The 23,130-nt window shown below is 39.3% G+C and overlaps 1 protein-coding gene across 2 annotated transcripts in view; it reads right to left on the reverse strand.

The window, feature by feature from the left end:
- Positions 1 to 23,130, reverse strand: part of TBC1D5 (TBC1 domain family member 5) — a 1,730,009-nt gene that overhangs the window by 1,648,768 nt on the left and 58,111 nt on the right. The window contains exon 1 of one of the 2 annotated variants that reach the window (XM_053714214.1): positions 17,756 to 17,852. The exons of the other annotated variant lie outside the window; for it this stretch is intronic. The gene's annotated coding sequence lies outside the window, so the exon portion shown is untranslated. Of the gene's footprint in view, positions 1 to 17,755; positions 17,853 to 23,130 lie in introns of those variants that run through there. 2 annotated transcript variants of the gene reach the window in all.

Raw genomic sequence — 23,130 nt, forward strand, 5'->3', positions numbered from 1 at the left:
CTGAGCATGCACAGTTGTAATGGTCTTAGATGAATGCGCGCAAAAGGAACTATGTCCATTGCCGCTACCATCAACCCGATCACTTCCATGCACTGAGCTACGTAAGGAAGAGGAACGGAATGAAGAATTCGACAAGAGTCCAGAAGTTTTGACTTTCTGGCCTCTGTTAGAAAAATCCTCATTTCTGAGGAGTCTATAATTGTTCCCAAGAAGGGAACCCTTGTTGACGGGGATAGAGAACTCTTTTCCACGTTCACTTTCCAGCCGTGAGATCTGAGAAAGGCCAGGACGATGTCCGTGTGAGCCTTTGCTCGAGGGAGGGACGACGCTTGAATCAGAATGTCGTCCAGGTAAGGTACTACTGCAATGCCCCTTGGTCTTAGCACCGCTAGAAGGGACCCTAGTACCTTTGTGAAAATCCTTGGAGCAGTGGCTAATCCGAAAGGAAGCGCCACGAACTGGTAATGTTTGTCCAGGAATGCAAACCTTAGGAACCGATGATGTTCCTTGTGGATAGGAATATGTAGATACGCATCCTTTAAATCCACCGTGGTCATGAATTGACCTTCCTGGATGGAAGGAAGGATAGTTCGAATGGTTTCCATCTTGAACGATGGGACCTTGAGAAATTTGTTTAAGATCTTGAGATCTAGGATTGGTCTGAACGTTCCCTCTTTTTTGGGAACTATGAACAGATTGGAGTAGAACCCCATCCCTTGTTCTCTCAATGGAACAGGATGAATCACTCCCATTTTTAACAGGTCTTCTACACAATGTAAGAACGCCTGTCTTTTTATGTGGTCTGAAGACAACTGAGACCTGTGGAACCTCCCCCTTGGGGGAAGTCCCTTGAATTCCAGAAGATAACCCTGGGAGACTATTTCTAGCGCCCAAGGATCCAGAACATCTCTTGCCCAAGCCTGAGCGAAGAGAGAGAGTCTGCCCCCCACCAGATCCGGTCCCGGATCGGGGGCCAATATTTCATGCTGTCTTGTTAGCAGTGGCAGGTTTCTTGGCCTGCTTTCCCTTGTTCCAGCCTTGCATTGGTCTCCAAGCTGGCTTGGCCTGAGAAGTATTACCCTCTTGCTTAGAGGACGTAGCACCTTGGGCTGGTCCGTTTTTACGAAAGGGACGAAAATTAGGTCTATTTTTTGCCTTGAAAGGCCGATCCTGAGGAAGGGCATGGCCCTTACCCCCAGTGATATCAGAGATAATCTCTTTCAAGTCAGGACCAAACAGCGTTTTCCCCTTGAAAGGAATGTTTAGTAGCTTGTTCTTGGAAGACGCATCAGCCGACCAAGATTTCAACCAAAGCGCTCTGCGCGCCACAATAGCAAACCCAGAATTCTTAGCCGCTAACTTAGCCAATTGCAAAGAGGCGTCTAGAGTGAAAGAATTAGCCAATTTGAGAGCATTGACTCTGTCCATAATCTCCTCATAAGGAGGAGAGTCACTATCGAGCACCTTAATCAGTTCATCAAACCAGAAATATGCGGCTGTAGTGACAGGGACAATGCATGAAATGGGTTGTAGAAGGTAACCCTGCTGAACAAACATCTTTTTAAGCAAACCTTCTAATTTTTTATCCATAGGATCTTTGAAAGCACAACTATCCTCTATGGGAATAGTGGTGCGTTTGTTTAAAGTAGAAACCGCTCCCTCGACCTTGGGGACTGACTGCCATAAGTCCTTTCTGGGGTCGACCATAGGAAACAATTTTTTAAATATGGGGGGAGGGACGAAAGGAATACCGGGCCTTTCCCATTCTTTATTAACAATGTCCGCCACCCGCTTGGGTATAGGAAAAGCTTCTGGGAGCCCCGGCACCTCTAGGAACTTGTCCATTTTACATAGTTTCTCTGGGATGACCAAATTTTCACAATCATCCAGAGTGGATAATACCTCCTTAAGCAAAATGCGGAGATGTTCCAATTTAAATTTAAAAGTAATCACATCAGATTCAGCCTGCTGAGAAATGTTCCCTAAATCAGTAATTTCTCCCTCAGACAAAACCTCCCTGGCCCCCTCAGATTGGGTTAGGGGCCCTTCAGAGATATTAATATCAGCGTCGTCATGCTCTTCAGTAACTAAAACAGAGCATCCACGCTTACGCTGGCAAGGGTTCATTTTGGCTAAAATGTTTTTGACAGAATTATCCATTACAGCCGTTAATTGTTGCATAGTAAGGAGTATTGGCGCGCTAGATGTACTAGGGGCCTCCTGAGTGGGCAAGACTCGTGTAGACGAAGGAGGGAATGATGCAGTACCATGCTTACTCCCCTCACTTGAGGAATCATCTTGGGCATCATTGTCATTATCACATAAATCACATTTATTTAAATGAATAGGAATTCTGGCTTCCCCACATTCAGAACACAGTCTATCTGGTAGTTCAGACATGTTAAACAGGCATAAACTTGATAAGAAAGTACAAAAAACGTTTTGAAATAAAACCGTTACTGTCACTTTAAATTTTAAACTGAGCACACTTTATTACTGCAATTGCGAAAAAACATGAAGGAATTGTTCAAAATTCACCAAACTTTCACCACAGTGTCTTAAAGCCTTGAAAATATTGCACACCAATTTTGGAAGCTTTAACCCTTAAAATAACGGAACCGGAGCCGTTTTAAGCTTTAACCCCTTTACAGTCCCTGGTATCTGCTTTGCTGAGACCCAACCAAACCCAAGGGGAATACGATACCAAATGATGCCTTCAGAAGTCTTTTATAAGTATCAGAGCTCCTCTCACATGCGACTGCATGCCATGCCTCTCAAAAACAAGTGCGCAACACCGGCGCGAAAATGAGACTCTGCCTATGCTTTGGGAAAGCCCCTAAAGAATAAGGTGTCTAAAACAGTGCCTGCCGATATTATTATATCAAAATACCCAGAATAAATGATTCCTCAAGGCTAAATAAGTGTTAATATCAATCGATTTAGCCCAAAAAATGTCTACAGTCTAAATAAGCCCTTGTGAAGCCCTTATTTACAATCGTAATAAACATGGCTTACCGGATCCCATAGGGAAAATGACAGCTTCCAGCATTACATCGTCTTGTTAGAATGTGTCATACCTCAAGCAGCAAGGACTGCAAACTGTTCCCCCAACTGAAGTTAATGCTCTCAACAGTCCTGTGTGGAACAGCCATGGATTTTAGTTACGGTTGCTAAAATCATTTTCCTCATACAAACAGAATTCTTCATCTCTTTTCTGTTTCTGAGTAAATAGTACGTACCAGCACTATTTGAAAATAACAAACTCTTGATTGAATAATGAAAAACTACAGTTAAACACTAAAAAACTCTAAGCCATCTCCGTGGAGATGTTGCCTGTACAACGGCAAAGAGAATGACTGGGGTAGGCGGAGCCTAGGAGGGATCATGTGACCAGCTTTGCTGGGCTCTTTGCCATTTCCTGTTGGGGAAGAGAATATCCCACAAGTAAGGATGACGCCGTGGACCGGACACACCTATGTTGGAGAAATTACAGCTAAACACAAACACCGCAAAAATGTAAAAATAGCCTTGGTCCCAAACGGACAGAAAATGGAAAAGTGCTGTGGTCATTAAGGGGTTAAGCAGTGCGCGGAGATGTTCTAATTTAAATTTAAAAGTTACATCATCAGGTTCAGCTTGATGAGAAATTTTTTCTGAATCTGAGATTTCTCCATCAGACAAAACCTCCCTCATGGCCCCTTGAGATTGGTGTGAGGGTATGTCAGAACAATTATCATCAGCCCCCTCTTGCTCTTCAGTGTTTAAAACAGAGCAATCGCGCTTTCTCTGATAAATAGGCATTTTGGATAAAAGATTTGCTATAGAGTTATCCATTACAGCCGTTAATTGTTGCATGGTAATAAGTATTGGCGCACTAGATGTACTAGGGGCCTCCTGTGTGGGCAAAACTGGTGTAGACACAGTAGGGGATGATGTAGTATCATGTTTACTCCCCTCATTTGAGGAATCATCTTGGGCAATATCATTATCTGTGGCATTACTGTCCTTACATTGTTTGGACGCTATGGCACAATTATCACATAAATTTAAATGGGGAGACACATTGGCTTTCATACATATAGAACATAGCTTATCTGAAGGTACAGACATATTAAACAGGCTTAAACTTGTCAACAAAGCACAAAAAACGTTTTAAAATAAAACCGTTACTGTCTCTTTAAATTTCAAACTGAAAACACTTTATTACTGAATATGTGAAAAAGTATGAAGGAATTGTTCAAAAATTACCAAAATTTCACCACAGTGTCTTAAAGCATTAAAAGTATTGCACACCAAATTTCAGAGCTTTAACCCTTAAAATAACGGAACCGGAGCCGTTTTTAAATTTAACCCCTATACAGTCCCAGCTATAGACTTTGCTGAGACCCAACCAAGCCCAGAGGGGAATACGATACCAAATGACGCCTTCTAGAAGCTTTAGTGATTCTTAGATCCTCACACATGCATCTGCATGCCCTGCTCTCCAAAAACAACTGCGCAGTAATGGCGCGAAAATGAGGCTCAGTCTATAACTAGAAAGGCCCCCTGACTAAAAAAGGTGTCCAACACAGTGCCTGCCGTTTTTTAAACGTTCCCCAAGATTATAATGCCAATTGTTAGCTAGAATCTGAATAATATGCCCCAATAAAGCAATCGAATTAGCCCATAAAAATGTCTACCAGTTTTTTAGCCCTTTTTAAGCCCTTTATTCTTATATGTTTGACTAAGAAAATGGCTTACCGGTCCCCATGAGGGGAAATGACAGCCTTCCAGCATTACTCAGTCTTGTTAGAAATATGGCTAGTCATACCTTAAGCAGAAAAGACTGCTAACTGTTTCCCCCAACTGAAGTTACTTCATCTCAACAGTCCTGTGTGGAAACAGCAATCGATTTTAGTTACTGTCTGCTAAAATCATCTTCCTCTTACAAACAGAAATCTTCATCCTTTTCTGTTTCAGAGTAAATAGTACATACCAGCACTATTTTAAAATAACAAACACTTGATAGAAGAAAAACTACATTTAAACACCAAAAAACTCTTAACCATCTCCGTGGAGATGTTGCCTGTGCAACGGCAAATAGAATGACTGGGGTGGGCGGAGCCTAGGAGGGACTATATGGCCAGCTTTGCTGGGACTCTTTGCCATTTCCTGTTGGGGAAGAGAATATCCCACAAGTAAGGATGACGCCGTGGACCGGACACACCAATGTTGGAGAAACATCCCCTAAGCAAAAAAGCTTGAAAAGAGAGACAACACCTCCTATCGCTCCTGATATGGAGACGACTAACTCCCGAAGGAAGACAGAGCCACACAGCCTTCACTTCCTAATTAAGCGGCCAAAGCCATCAGAAAAACTGGACGAAGTCCAGAAAGTCTCGATCCAAAGGAAGAGAATCTCTAAAAGGAACAAGTCCTAAAAGGACACTTCCAAAGGGACCATGGAAGGCAAAACCGTAAGAACAGCGGTATGAAGGACCTAAATCCTCCAAGCCTCCAACCCACAACGGGAAGGAATGCTCTAGTTCCCGGAAACATTGGAAAACAACTGAGCATGTCGCCGCGGATCTCAAAAGAGTCCCGGCCCACTAGAATGAGGACTGAACCAATCCCCCATGCCCCTGAACAACTACGGACCATCAAGTCTTCTCAGGATGCTAGCTGAAGCTTGTAAAATAACAAGTAAACAACACAAAACCAGCTGGACATAAAAAGGCGCCATGTGTCTGAACTAGGCCTCAAAGACAGAAGGATCTGTACCCAGTCTGGACCAGCCTGAAACCAAGGGACCCAGCACTGTCAAGGTCATATAGAGTCTCCCCCGAGATGGAAGGATAAAGAATCAGACAGACTTTGTAAACAGTGCGACCATAAAATTGCGAATATCAATTCCAGAGAAGAAAGTTCCCGAAGGAAACCTCCCACCACAACATGACCTTTAGACCAAATAAAAATAATCCTCACCAGATGAAAATAAAGGATAAGGCAACCCGTAGGCTATCGCCCAGGAAGAACGGACAGACTCGCAGGAACAGCCCAACAGGGGTCCGTGACTTCTAAGCTCAGAACTGGAAAAGGATACACAAATAACAAAGACCATAAGATTACTTCATCCCCTTATGTCTATGCATGCAAGTCAGTCGAGATTAAGACTAAGAATCCCCAAACCCATTAAGAGTGGGATCCTCCAGCAATGCCAAAAATGTGCCTTAGTACAACACGAAGGCCGCCAGTCTATAACAAAAGGCGCAACATACCTCCGCCGGGACAAAAGAAAACACCGGCCCCGAAGGTTGACCCCCTGAGGCCTCAGGGGCAGTCGCTCCCCCGGAGGGCTATACTTGACCAGGCGATCCCACGCCTGACGAGCACCAGTTAATGAAACATGGACAAAATCGTAAGCACACTCCCATGAGGTGCAGATACGCCAGCGGACCCACGTTGTAACCTACGGTGGGAACAGGCCACACTCCATAGAAGGATAAGTAGCATTTGGGTTACCTGCATGCGTAGTAAGAGTTGGTGGTAGGGAACTCGTCTCGTGGGAAATAGAATCCCCAGAGGCGGATGGCTCAGTAGCCACCTGATTCCCCGATCCCGAGGAACAGAGCACTCTAAAACGGCATTCGGAACATAACTGATGGGCATGTATCACCTAGGCCAAATCATATTCTTCGCAAGAAATAGAGTCTGAAACAGAGACATTCGTCTCAAAATAATCAGAATCCTCCATAACTGGGACACTGAATAAAAAATGGACCAATAAGAAAAATCGAAACAGCAACTTACACTCCCAATGGGTGGGGCACTCACCACCTCCAGAGAACCAGACAACAGCGGACCAGGATTTCTCCGTTGCCACATGGTCAGGAAAGCTGAAATGGAGTCACAAGGTAAACCGTACAGTTCATGCAAAAGCGCACCCAACCATAAAGGCCGCGTCACAAGGTTGCAATGTTCCAACATAGCCATGAGACAAAGCAACACTACACAGTAGCAGACAGAATCACATAACAAACATGATTATAAACCCCCCTGTTCAATAACCCCCCTCAGAAGATATTAACCCTTGATTCCTAGATACAAAAGGAGCCTCACTCCAGTTATCCCCGAAAGGTTGTAGCCCCTCTCGGATAAACAGCTGTAATTACAATACATTCATGATGAAAGTAAGATGAAACAATCTTACCGGAATCTACGCCGTGGAACAGGAACACGGCCCTTCAAGTGTGACAGAGTCGCTTCTGCCATGGACTTGAGAGAAAAAAGCAGGCAGCGAAACTCGTCAACGCTGATTGCTTGTGGAGCTGTTAATATGAGTCGGAATGGTTGCGCAGAAAGACTCTCCTGCATCTCCGGACTCTAACTTTCACCCATGCTCTCACTGAGAGGCTAAAAGGACAACTTAAAACTCCAGTCCCATGCTAAAAGAGTACTACCCTCCTTAAGAGACTATCGAAAACTTCTGACACTTCTCTGCCAACCTCCTGGGACGAAAAGCAAAGAATGACTGGGGGATGAGGGAAGTGGGAGGGGTATTTATGCCTTTGGCTGGGGTGTCTTTGGCTCCTCCTGGTGGCCAGGTTCTGAATTCCCAAAAGTAATGAATGCAGCTGTGGACTCTTTCCATTTATGAAGAAAAAGGCTTGGTAAGGGTCCACAACCCCATTTTTCAAATACTGTGCATATACAATTAACTTATTTGGTAAAGTTTCAGCTTCTGTGATCTCTACACATGTATATATACACACACACCATACACACAAAACATATACACACACACACACATATATATATATATACACACACATATATAACATATATATACATATATACACACACAACATATACACACACAACATATACACACTCACAAAAACATATATACACACACAACATACACTCACACACGCACAACATATACACACACAAGAAACATATATACACACACACAACATATAGACACACAACATATACACACACACACACAACATATACACACACACACACACAACATATACACACACACACACACAACATATACACACACACACACACACAACATATACACACACACAACATATACACACACACACACAACATACACAACGTATACACACAACATATACACACACACACACAACATACACACACAATATACATACAACATATACACACACAACATATATATATATACACACACACAACATATATACACACACACAGAACATACACAACGTATACACATACACACAACATATATATACACACAAAATATACATACAACATATACACACACAACATATATATATACAGGGAGTGCAGAATTATTAGGCAAATGAGTATTTTGACCACATCATCCTCTTTATGCATGTTGTCTTACTCCAAGCTGTATAGGCTCGAAAGCCTACTACCAATTAAGCATATTAGGTGATGTGCATCTCTGTAATGAGAAGGGGTGTGGTCTAATGACATCAACACCCTATATCAGGTGTGCATAATTATTAGGCAACTTCCTTTCCTTTGGCAAAATGGGTCAAAAGAAGGACTTGACAGGCTCAGAAAAGTCAAAAATAGTGAGATATCTTGCAGAGGGATGCAGCACTCTTAAAATTGCAAAGCTTCTGAAGCGTGATCATCGAACAATCAAGCGTTTCATTCAAAATAGTCAACAGGGTCGCAAGAAGCGTGTGGAAAAACCAAGGCGCAAAATAACTGCCCATGAACTGAGAAAAGTCAAGCGTGCAGCTGCCAAGATGCCACTTGCCACCAGTTTGGCCATATTTCAGAGCTGCAACATCACTGGAGTGCCCAAAAGCACAAGGTGTGCAATACTCAGAGACATGGCCAAGGTAAGAAAGGCTGAAAGACGACCACCACTGAACAAGACACATAAGCTGAAACGTCAAGACTGGGCCAAGAAATATCTCAAGACTGATTTTTCTAAGGTTTTATGGACTGATGAAATGAGAGTGAGTCTTGATGGGCCAGATGGATGGGCCCGTGGCTGGATTGGTAAAGGGCAGAGAGCTCCAGTCCGACTCAGACGCCAGAAAGGTGGAGGTGGAGTACTGGTTTGGGCTGGTATCATCAAAGATGAGCTTGTGGGGCCTTTTCGGGTTGAGGATGGAGTCAAGCTCAACTCCCAGTCCTACTGACAGTTTCTGGAAGACACCTTCTTCAAGCAGTGGTACAGGAAGAAGTCTGCATCCTTCAAGAAAAACATGATTTTCATGCAGGACAATGCTCCATCACATGCGTCCAAGTACTCCACAGCGTGGCTGGCAAGAAAGGGTATAAAAGAAGAAAATCTAATGACATGGCCTCCTTGTTCACCTGATCTGAACCCCATTGAGAACCTGTGGTCCATCATCAAATGTGAGATTTACAAGGAGGGAAAACAGTACACCTCTCTGAACAGTGTCTGGGAGGCTGTGGTTGCTGCTGCACGCAATGTTGATGGTGAACAGATCAAAACACTGACAGAATCCATGGATGGCAGGCTTTTGAGTGTCCTTGCAAAGAAAGGTGGCTATATTGGTCACTGATTTGTTTTTGTTTTGTTTTTGAATGTCAGAAATGTATATTTGTGAATGTTGAGATGTTATATTGGTTTCACTGGTAAAAATAATTAATTGAAATGGGTATATATTTGTTTTTTGTTAAGTTGCCTAATAATTATGCACAGTAATAGTCACCTGCACACACAGATATCCCCCTAAAATAGCTATAACTAAAAACAAACTAAAAACTACTTCCAAAACTATTCAGCTTTGATATTAATGAGTTTTTTGGGTTCATTGAGAACATGGTTGTTGTTCAATAATAAAATTAATCCTCAAAAATACAACTTGCCTAATAATTCTGCACTCCCTGTATATATATACACACACACACACACACAACATATATACACACACACACACACACAACATATATACACACACAGAACATACACAACGTATACACACACAAACACACAACATATACACACACACACAACATACACACACAAAATATACATAGAACATATACACACACAACATATACACACACACACACAACATATATATATACACACACAACATATATATATATATATATATATATATATATATATACACACAACATATATATATATATATATATATATATATATATAAACATACACACACAACATATATATATATATATACACACACACACACAACATATATACACACACACACAATACACACCACATATACACACACAGACACACCATACATACACAAACACAACATACACACACAACATATACACACACAAAATATACACACACAAACACAACATACACAAACACACTCACACAACATATACGCACACACACAACATATACAAACACAACATATACAACGTATACACACACAACACACACACACAACATATACACACACAACATATATACACACACACACAAACACCATATACACACACACACCATATACACACAATGCACACACACACAAACACAACATATACACACACAACATATACACACAAAATATATATATATATACACACACACAACATATACACACACACACACACCATATACACACACACACACCATATACACACACACAACATATAAACGCAAACAACATATACACACACACTATATACACACACAACATATACACACACAACATATACACACACAACATATACACACACAACCACACAAAACAAATACACACACACAACCACACAACTTATACACACACAAACATATACACACACAACCACAAACAACAAATACACACACACACAACCACACAACATATACACACACACACACCATATACCCACACACACCATATACCCACACACACCATATATACACAACATACACACACTTATTAAAGAACAAAAAAGAACAAAAAAATCTGTCTGCTAAGTATTATGGTTGGCTCCTTTACTCCTAGAATACATTTGTTAAGCCCTGACTTACCTTTTCTGCAATGTGCTGTTACCCTGTACCATACTGGAGTTCAGGAAGTGGGAGGAAATTGAAAAAAAGGAACATGGCAAATATTTACATTGAGATAGAACGGAACAGTGACACCTGCAGGTAGAAATTAAATGTGCAGGCAAAAAAATAATTTTAACTGCCACTGCCATTCTTTCTGCAGAGACCCTTCAGTTTCTGCAATAAGAACGCAGATCGCACAGTGTTCTGCCTTGGGGCCTGTAACTACCTAGCACTGATTAATCGGAACACACAATTGTTTTGGTGAGCCCATTAAGCCTTAAACTTTATAGACAGCCAATCATGAGAAAAGGTATTTAAGGTGACCAATTGCAAGTTGTTGTTCTCTTTGACTCTCATCTGAAGAGTGGCAACATGTGGGCCTCAAAACAACTCTCAAATTACCTGAAAACAAAGCTTGTTCAACATTATGGTTTAGGGGAAGGCTACAAAAAGCTATTGCAGAGATTAAAGCTGTCAGTGTCCACTATGAGGAACATAGTGAGGAAATGGAAGACCACAGGCACAGTTCTTGTTAAGGCCAGAAGTGGCAGGAAAAGTAAAATTTTGGGGAGGCAAAGGCAAAGGATGAGAACGGTCAAAAACAGCCCACAGACCACCTCCATAAGACCTACAACATCATCTTCCTGCAGATGGTGTCACTGTGCATCGTTCAACAATTCAGAGCACTTTGCACAAGGAGAAGCTGTATGGGAGAGTGATGCAGAAGAAGCCTTTTCTGCACACACGCCACAAACAGAGTCGCTTGAAGTATGCAAACGCACATTTGGACAAGCAACCTTCATTATGGAAGAAGGTGCTGTGGACTAATGAAACAAAGATTCAGTTATTTGGTCATAACAAGGGGCGTTATGCATGGCGGCAAAAGGACACACCGTTCCAAGACAAACACTTGCTACCCAGATTGTAAGTTCCCACAGAAATAGGGCCCTCTTGTTAAAGTTGAGGGTAGCATGGATTCCACTTAATATAAGCAGATACTTGAGAATAATGTTGAGGAATCAGTCACAAAATTTGAAGTTACGCCGGGGTTGGATATTTCAACAAGACAACGACCCAAAGCACTGCTCAAACTCTACTCTGGCATTTATGCAGAGGAACAAGTACAATGTTCTGGAATGGCAATCCCAGTCCCCAAACCTGAATATCATTGAAAATCTGTGGGGTGATTTGAAGCAGACTGTCTATGCTCGGCAACCATCAATCCTAACTAAACTGGAGCTGTTTTGCAAGGAGAATTGGTCCACAATACCTTTATCCAGAATCCAGACACTCATTACAGGCTAGAAGCGTCTAGAGGCTGTTATTTCTGCTAAAGCATTATTATCTGTATAGCTCTGTAATTACTTTGTTGACACAAGTCTTACTTAGGTATATAAATGCAGCAGTGTTCTGTTATAAGTATTTTTAAAAGGTTTTTTTCCCTTAGTAAAAGTGTATGTTGTTATGTTTGGATATATGCCAGTAACCTTTGAGGATTAATGACACGGATAGCTAGACTACAATGTATACATTTTGTCTTGCTGATATGCTCAAACAGTTGTCACTATTCTTTGTTTTAGATATGTCGCTTCCGGTAACCATGCGCAGTGGAGCGGTCATGACGCCATGGTAGTTCCGGTTTGTGGCTGAAGCGATTTTGGCGGTGGGGTTATAAGGTTCAGGTATGTTTTCTTTGTATTATGTAAATTCAGCTTGACATTTATAAGATCTGGTGAGTACTTTCTATTGAACTGGACTATATATATATATATATATATATATATATATATATATATTCACACACATATACACACACACACACGTAGAACAGACAAGCACTCCAGATACCGAGTCACTCACCAGGACTCTTCAATGATTCATTTCCTAAGATGTGAACGTTTTCGGGGTTTAGCCCCTTCCTCAGACATACAAAAAACAAGTGTTTTTTGTATGTCTGAGGAAGGGGCTAAACCCCCAAAAACATTCACATCTTTGGAAATAAATCATTGAAAAGTCCTGGTGAGTGCACTCTTCTTTTGCTTTTATATATATATATATATATATATATATATATATATATATATATATATACGTATATATACGTATGTACACGTTTGTCTGAGGATGTCACAAGTCTGTTTGGACTCAAAAACGTTCACAATTAAAGTGACCTTGTTTGCTGAAGACTTTTGGAGTGCCCTTCTCTCTGTTTCTATATTTATCCTTTTTGCTGCACCCAAGGCTGCTGTGTTGAAATTCTGGAATGAACTTTGTCTGGGATATATACAGTATATAGATAGATATATAGATAGAGATAGATACATGCACATATATATATATATATATACACACACACACACACAACACACAAAAACCCAGCACTCGCCAGCAGATTCACAGCAATGTTTAAAAGCAAAACTGGGGGAAGTCAGTTACATTTGGCGCCAAAGGATCAAGCCCAGGACCAAGACAAGGTCTCCCCCTTCCTGGGACCCTAAACCAGCACCCACACAATGCATGCATCCAAACAAACCAACTGGGAACCTCCCAGGGTGACACAGGCTTTTGTATATATGTATTAGGGGTGTGCATTCGGGTTCTTTGGTAGCATCCAAATACGGAAGAAGGCAGCCACTCGCGCTTTCGACTTTTTTGGGATGTGATAGTACAACACATTAAGATCTGTGTTGCACTTGCTCATGAATAAATGTGGGTAAGAAAAGAGCGGAATGCGGCAAGTGGGTGCCTTCTTCCACATTCAGATGCTACCAAAGCATTCGAATGCACACCCCTAATAGAGGGAGAGAGAGAGAGAGAGAGAGAGAGACACACACACATATATATATACATACACACACACATATATATATATATATATATATATATATATATATATATATGTATATATACACACACAGTATATAGATCAATGTTCTCATCAATACATTTTCAAAATAAATAGCTCCTATTTTTTGTTATTGTATTCAGATGAAGAAAAATTTTACAAACATTTTTTTTTACACTTGATAAAAATAGGATTTTGTCATTCGTCCTTCATCTCATAAATGTACCACATAAAGTTTCATCCATACAGTTTGAATAATTTTGCATAATAATAATATTAAAATATTACAATTAGAATGTTAATGCAGTTGTCTCGTTTATCAACATATGTTGGCATTATAATAATATGAAACACATGCTGTACTATTTTTAAAGGTTCTTTCCTTATTAAAAACATGTTTACTGGAAACGCAAAATTAAGTTTGAACATCTAATTGAGAAGAACAGATATCACAATACTTGTCAGTGGGTTACTTGCCACCTGTGTCAAAAAAGGACATAAAAAATACAAAATACATATATAAATTAACATAAACTGCTTATCTATATAAATCCCACAATTTTTTATTAGTTTTTATATTGTATACATTTAAAATTACATCTTTACGAGATAATATAACATTACAGCAGCGTTGAAGATGGAGAGAATAAAATTACAGAAAACAAAATTGACGTACAAAAATAATAATAAAATTATATTATATTTTTATTTTCTTCTTCACAAGTCCACTAGTCCCGGATGAAGAAATTTGTCTTTTTCCTATATTTAATATTGAATAGACTAGTAACTTTTTTTCCCTCTGGGCTAGTAACTTTTAACTTCTTACAAACAGAGAAGCGCTCTACCAAGAACGAACAACAGCTTAATAGCTTGTTCTATGGCGAGTTACCACCTAGGAACAGCCTCTTTTAGCCCAGTTGTGCTTTTCACAAAGGAAACTTTCATGACGTATATCAGTCTGATCCCACCAAGCAAGATCAGTCCAGTCAAGAAATAGCAGGCAATTTCCTCTGAACAAGGAACAAGACAACCCCAGATGATCGTTTCGGCCTTCTGTGGTCCTCGTCAGTGAGGTGCAGTCATATTCCTTAAGGCACACTGTACAAGGAGTCCACATCTGGTTTCCCCTATCACCCTTAGGGAGACCTCCCCATGGTCATAATACTATAATGGGTAAACCAGACATAGACTGCTTGCCCAATGTGTTAAGAGGACTATAAATGCATTGAAGGCTGAAGGATTGCCTTGTATTTTAAGGGTGGACTGACCTTACTCGGTGGGATCAGACTGATATACTTCAGGAAAGTTCTCTGAGAAAAGCATAATTGGGCTTCTAGGTGCTGTCTCGCCTTAGAACAAGCTACTGAGCTGTTGCTCGTTCCTAGTATAGCGTTAGTAACTTTTAGTTTAGTAAGTAAATTTGCTAGTAACTTTTAATCCTAAACTAGTAAACTATAGATATATTTTTCCACCCCTATATATATATATATATATATATACATACAGTGGGACCTCGGTTAACGAACGACTCAGTAAACAAAATTTCGGTTTACGAATGAAAATTCTTAAAAAAAATGCCTCGGTTTACGAATTTTTTTTCGCAATACGAAACAAGTGTCCCGGTTTGCCCCTCGGTTTACAAATTTTTTTCGCAATACGAAACAAGTGTTCCGGTTTGCCCCTGCATACTGAAGTGTGGGTAGCAGTGTGGAGGTGTTGGAGAGGTTTTGGAGCCATTTGCAGCAAGTTGTTGAGCCTTTTGGAGCCATTTGCAGCAAGTTGTTGAGCCTTTTGGAGCCAATTGCAGCAAGTTGTGGAGCCTTTTGGAGCCATTGGAGCCATTTGCAGCAGGTTTTGGAGCCTTTATTTGACTTTTTTCTCACCTCCGGAACGCATTAATTGGTTTTCAATGCATTCCTATGGGAAACCGTGTTTCGGTTTACGAATTTTTCGCAATACGAAACGTCCCGGAGAACTAATTAAATTCGTAAACCGAGGTCCCACTGTATATATATATATATATATATATATATATATATATATATATATATATATATATATATATATATATATATTTGTCATTTGTTTAGCATAGAATGAACCATAACGAAATATGTATATTGAAGTCACAAAACAGACACAATGACAGCTTCTTTTAATATAGTGTAAATAAACTAGTCTACAATCTCTAGAAAAGAAACTTTGCAATATACTTTCATTATTTGTTTTGCCCCATTTTCCTATAATTAAGTGTGAAAATTGTTGGTTTTCTAAATTCCATTTCTAGTAATGGGCGCTGCCATGTTTAAACCTAAATTTAGGAATGCAGAATCTATTGGCGTTCTTCAAATACACATAAAACAAGCAATAAAAGAGGCTGCAAACAAGGCTGTGAGTGGCACATAGGATTGTTAAAATAATTATCTAACAGGGTTTCCGCACAGCCTTCTGGGCACACTCTTTATTGCCTGTTTTGTATATGTCCCTATTTGTCCTCAGCAAAAGAAATGGTTAAGTGGGAAACAAGTTTAAATAAGGCATCACAGATTACTTTATAGGAACAAATGCGTACAGAAAGAGAAACACTCTACCAGGAACGAACAACAGCTCAGTAGCTTGTTCTATGGTGAGTTACTACCTAGGAGCAGCCTCGTTTAGTCCAATTGTGCTTTTTCACAGAGGAGAACTTCCCTAAAGTATATCAGTGTGACCCCACTTAGCAAGGTCAGTCCAGTCCTAAAATACCAGGTAATCTTACACCTTAAAGGGACACTAAACACTAAATAAATCATTGTTTGAATGTTGTATTCAAAGCAAAGATTAGCCTGATAATTTGTACATGTATTTTTAAAAATAATATTAGTTGTTTAAGTATTGAAAAAATAAGGGTGACATTCTAATGTCCACAAAGCAGTGGGCGCTGCCATATTGTAACTTAAGTTACCTTTTCTGCTGAGGCCAATTAGGAATGGTTATAAATGGCTTACTAGAGTGTGCAACCAATGACTGTGTGGAATATAGCTGTGTCTGAACTTCCATGTTTAACATGAATAGGAAAGCCCATAATATTCAGAATTAAATTACAGGAAAGGAGAACAAAATAAATTATAAAAGTATATTGCAATGTTTTTACAACATGTAATTAAACAATTTATATTGATACCTTGAGGTCTATAAATGTCCCTTTAATAAGGACCATTGCAACCTCTGACAATCGTTTTGGAGATTTCCCTTGTTCAAAGAAGAATTGCCTGGTATTTTGGGGCTGAACTAACCTTGATTAGACTGACAAACTTCAGGGAAGTTCTACTCTGAAAAGTGCAATTGGGATACTCCCAGGTGGTAACCGGGTCACTGAACAAGCCACTGAGCTGCTGTTCCTTCCTGGCAGATTGCTTCACTTTCTGTATATATTTATAGAATCTAAACATTTACACATATAGTCAGTATTTAAACAACTAATATATAATATGTAAAGAATACATATAAATACTATTCTAAGGCAATTCTTTGCTTTGAATACATCATTATGTCTAGCATGACCTTGCAAAATCCTGACAGGTTTTTGTGAGTTCTAACAAAGAAATTTTAAGCAGTCAATGGTCAAATGTCAAAAAAGGAGCTTACTTACAAGCACTCATACACCTAAATCTTTATATACATTATTAGTAGGGAGGATAGCCCAGTGTTAACATATATATATATATATATATATATATATATATATATATATATATATATATATATATATATATATATATATATATATATATATATATATATATAGCTTGAAAAGGAAAGAGCACTCCACAGGTCTTGACAAAAGTAATCTTTACTGTGTTAACGTTTCGGACTAACAAGTCCATCTTCAGACAAAGTTTTGCAAACAGACTTACCCGACCACCTTATAACTCCACAACTAAGCGTCGCACGCACGCTCTCCCGGGTTGGCCCGCCCCCAACTGTGACGTCACCGTCCCGGGCAACGTAGTGAACAGCTGTGAGAATAAAAACAAACAACACATGACATTAGGTGTGAGGCATAATAGAGCGTAAGGCATGATGACCAAAATGAAAACAAAATGAAATGAAAGTAAAGCAAAAGCAAGACAAAGACAGACATAGGAGAACGAAAGAACAGAAAAGATGTTAAACAGTATATTCCAAAACTTAATTGTGCATCAAACAGAAAAAGGAATCTGCAGTGTAATACGATGCACATTCCAGACTGTGACTGATACAAAGCGTATACAAACATAATGTGGAAAAATCCACCAAATTACAATATATAATACATAATGTATAATGTAGGAAAAAGACCTTTTCAAGAGTTACACTTAAAGAAATGGAGGTCTCCATCAAAGAACACAATAATGACACATTTGATAACATGTCATTGATAGAAACGAATGTATTGAGGGATCTGGCGGAGGACAAAAATATTGTCATAAGGGAAGCCGACAAGGGCGGAGCCATAGTGCTCATGAATTACAAAGATTATAGATTTGAAATAATGGGACAACTGTCAGACCCCATGACCAACAAACAACTCCAGGGGGATCCCACTCAAGGTTTGAAGAAACAATTGGATGAGTATTTGAGAGATGTATTCACACATGGATACATAAATAAAGCTACACTCACCTACTTAACTACTATACATCCCAGAATACCGGTGATATACACACTGCCAAAGATCCATAAAAGTTTAGCTTCACCACCAGGCAGACCCATTGTCTCGGCCATTGGATCCATCTTCCAACCGGTAGCGACTTTTTTAGATTCTATCCAACAGCCGTTTGTCTTAAATATGCCCTCATACCTTAGGGACTCTACATCCCTATTACAGGACTTAAAACTTCTCAACAACTTGGAAGCAGACACCATACTGGTCACAATGGATGTGACCAGTCTTTATACTGTGTCCCCGCATTCCGAAGGAGTCCTTGCCGTCAGGAAGCACCTTTTGAAGTACCCATATGTGGGTCCCCCAGTTGAAATCTTTACTCACCTTCTTGAATTATGTTTAACATCTAACTATTTCCGCTTTGAGAAGCAATTCTACTTTCAACTCCAGGGGACAGCGATGGGGTCCAATGTGGCCCCATCCTATGCCAATTTATTTATGTCCAGCTTTGAGGAGGAGGAGGTTGATCTATTCAAGAAACGTGAAATTCTATACTTTAAGAGATACATTGACGATTTGTTTGTCATCTGGAGGGGCTCCATACAGGAACTGGAAGACTGGTTTTACAAATTAAACTCCTCCAATTAAGCATTAAAGTTTAAGATGCTCTATGATAAACAGCAAATAGATTTCCTCGATGTACAACTATACATTAAAATTGGTATGCTGCACTCTACACTCTTCAGGAAGTTCACAGACCGCAATGCTTTGTTACACTTTTCCAGCTGTCACCCTCCAGCTTTAAAACAGGCGTTGCCAAAGTCCCAGCTGCAAAGGGTCCTGAGAAATAATTCTGAAATTGAGAATCGTGACAATCAGCTGTTGGAAATGCAACAACGTTTCCAACAACGCAGTTACCCTGTACAGCTCTTGGAAAAAAAAAGAAAGAAAGTCTCTTAAATGATAAAACAGCTCAGGATAAAGACAAAACAAAAGATAACAGGATGACAGTTGTGACAGAGTACACGGGTGATAAAAGAGGTGTAGAGGAAATCCTACAAAAAATTGGGACATAATACGTACAGACCCACTCCTACCATTGAACAGCTGGGCACCACCGAGAATTGGCTTTAAGAGAGCAAGATCACTAAGGGATATTTTAGTAAAAACTGATCCTATCCAGGGCTATAGTAACCCAACATGGTTGAACATCAAAAAACCTGGAGTATACCAATGTTTAGGATGCACCACTTGCAGTGGTTTGATCACAGGGACTACCTTCTCTCATCTGTACAGGAGAAAGTCCTACAAACACAGATTTTGTTTGACATGCACTACTACCTATGTGGTATATTTGCTGCATTGTACATGCAGACTTTACTATGTAGGGAAGACCTGTGATGACCTACGGACCAGGATGGCCAACCATCGGTCAGCCATCAGGTCAGCTATACATAATGGCACCAGTGAACAACCAGTGGCGCGCCATTTCCTGCAAGCAGGACACAACGTGGTGGACTTGAAGTACACCATTATCGACCTTGTCTCCCCACTCAATAGAGGGGGTGACTGCAATTGACTATTGCTGCAAAAGGAAGCATGCTGGACATATAATTTAGGGACACTGACCCCACAGGGACAAAACATCCACCTGGAATGGCAGGCGTTCTTGTGAAGGTGTCAATACAATGAGAGGCGTGATGCCATTATATCTGATTGGTTTGAACATAAATAACATCAACAACATGGGAGTTACGATGCATGGTTTTAATGTATCACACATATAGATATATATTTTTTTCCCATTTTTTCCCATTTTATAATAATATGCCAATCTTCTTCTAAGCAAATTCCCTTTTGGAGTATATCTCCACCTATATGCTCCCTAATATTATGACTATTACTAAAATGTAATGTGTTGTGGAGCCTTTTTGTTTAGAGAGCAGTCGCTATGGCAATTTATTTTATGAACATAGTGACCCACATCTCTTTTTCCTACATTATACATTATGTATTATATATTGTAATTTGGTGGATTTTTCCACATTATGTTTGTATACGCTTTGTATCAGTCACAGTCTGGTATGTGCATCGTATTACACTGCAGATTCCTTTTTCTGTTTGATGCACAATTAAGTTTTGGAATATGCTGTTTAACATCTTTTCTGTTCTTTCGTTCTATGTCTGTATTTGTCTTGCTTTTGCTTTCATTTAATTTTGTTTTCATTTTGGTCATCATGCCTTACGCTCTATTATGCCCCATACCTAACGTCATTTGTTGTTTTTATTGTCACAGCTGTTCTCTACGTTGCCCGGGACGGTGACGTCACAGTTGGGGGCGGGCCAACCCGGGAGAGCGTGCATGCGGCGCTTAGTTGTGGAGTTATAAGGTGGCGGGTAAGTCTGTTTGCAAAACTTTGAGGATGGACTTGTTAGTCCGAAAACGTTAACACAGTAAAGATTACTTTTGTCAAGACCTGTGGAGTGCACTCCTTTTCAAGCTCTACTGATATATTTGGTGCACCCGGGGCGTCATCCTGAATTCTGGAGTGCGGTCTGTATTATATATATATATATATATATATATATATATATATATATATATATATATATATATATATATATATATATATATATATATATATATTTAGAAAGTCAAGAGGGGGCACCAGCGCTAAAAACTATAACACTTCTTATTTTTTAATTTAATTTTTGTGTTGGTTACTGTTAAGTGTTCACGTGCTGCCTATGATGCAGTGTACCCTTGTCACTGTAGTTAATTGTTAATAGAAAGAGAAAATCAAGTAATGGCGCACAGCTGATTGCTATTGATCAATAAATTGAAGTATTGTCAATATCAATGTATTGCTGATTGATATGTCATACAAATAAAAGTAAAAATAAAGTACATATGTCCATAAAATTGGTTTTGAGCTCAAGTTATTTCTTATGCTTCAACAGTTTTTATCCTTCTAGGGTAAGTAAGATGTGCTTACCAGAAAGTACCTCAATCCTATGAGGTAAGGTGTCAGCCTTTTTTGGGGGGGTTTACAGATGGTTCTTGGACTCTTGTCGAGATGAAAAAAACTTTTCTTTTCTTTTGAATTTTGTAATCTTGCAATTTCTGCAGTATGCCTTTAATGGAAATCCTGGACTCTCTTGTGAGGATGTTACAGCTGGATGTAATTTGACAAACAGTAATGGAGACTCCTGGACTCTTTTCTTTTCTTTTCCTTATGGTGGTAAGGATCTTTATCTTGTATCAGATCATTCCATGGATCATAAAGGAGAAATAAGAGACAAATACATAGCGTAATACAGTTAAGATAAAAATGGTGTTTATTTTACACGATCAGTTATGCTTACATTTGTCAACCTCAATCATTTATGAGGTAAGATAAAGGCACATAGAATATCTTTGTTTTCTTATTCCTTGTAGTTGATGACACTGTGTGTCTGGGTAAAAGCCGTTTTTTTTTTTTAAAAAAGCTTATATATAGCCCCTAAAAATGGGGTACTTTATATGCTGTCAATTGTGTGACTCTGTGTATATATGGTCACAATATGTCCGATATAAATTAATAGGCAAGGTGGTAGGTGTTGTGGCTAATTGTTACTGATAAAATATAGCCTGGATGCAATTCAGTCAGAGTTGTAAATGCATATAATACTTTACCACCTTGCTGAAGTGCTAGTTGAAAGTTTTTCTGTGAAATTATTTTCTTTTGGATCAGAAAATGCCGTATTGGAACTTAGAAGTCCGCCCGCTTTCTTCAAATTCTTACGCGTTTCGAAGTGATACAACACTTCTTCGTCAGAGAATAGAAAGTGTAATGGGCTAAGAACGGCTTGTCAGTTTTTAAAGGATAGAAATTGGGCGCGTTTTTTTCCCTCCTTCTAGTTCCAATATGGCTGTTTTGCGTGTGACGTCAAGCGTAATGACGTTTGTCTCAATGTTGTCATGGAAACACCTGGGAGAGGAAGCGGTAGTTACTGGGTCCTAATTTCTCCCATATTCGTAATGATATGACTATTAATTAGTCGGATATTTCTATAACATATTTTCTTGTTAAAAACAAAGAAAGTGTTATATCATAAAAATAAATTCTTTGTCTCTTACATTATTAGGTGTAAAGTTTGGTATGACAGTTAAGCTGATTTTTATAGCGTCCATGTCATTATTGCCTAATTCTTCAATAAATGAAAAGAGTGACAAAATAAATGAAAGAGGGAAGATGAAGGAACAAACATTACCATATATATATTTCATTATTTATGTATATATATTTATGTCACTTTTTTCTAGTGTATTTCTAGATTTTTAACAATGTTTGTAATGTTTTATGCGTACCTATTTCTGACTATACCTATATGTACCTAAGTAGATACCTAGGTTTTTGTCTAGTGGTAGATACTTTGGAGTGTTTCTGGGATTATTAGATGAATTATTGTTATGTCCCTTTCTTTAGGAAAACCGATGTACACTTTGTGAAAGAATATGTTTTTTTTTGTCCTTACATGATGTAACAAGTTTTTTTGTACATTATAGGAAGGCTGCTAGATCTATGTCCTCATTCAGGCCCATTGGGCTCATGGTTCCCATGTAGTGGATCCAAAAAGTCTCTCTTTGGCGTAATTTTAGGA

Source organism: Bombina bombina, chromosome 5 (genome assembly GCF_027579735.1).
Source record: "Bombina bombina isolate aBomBom1 chromosome 5, aBomBom1.pri, whole genome shotgun sequence".
In the NCBI taxonomy this organism is placed as follows: domain Eukaryota; kingdom Metazoa; phylum Chordata; class Amphibia; order Anura; family Bombinatoridae; genus Bombina; species Bombina bombina.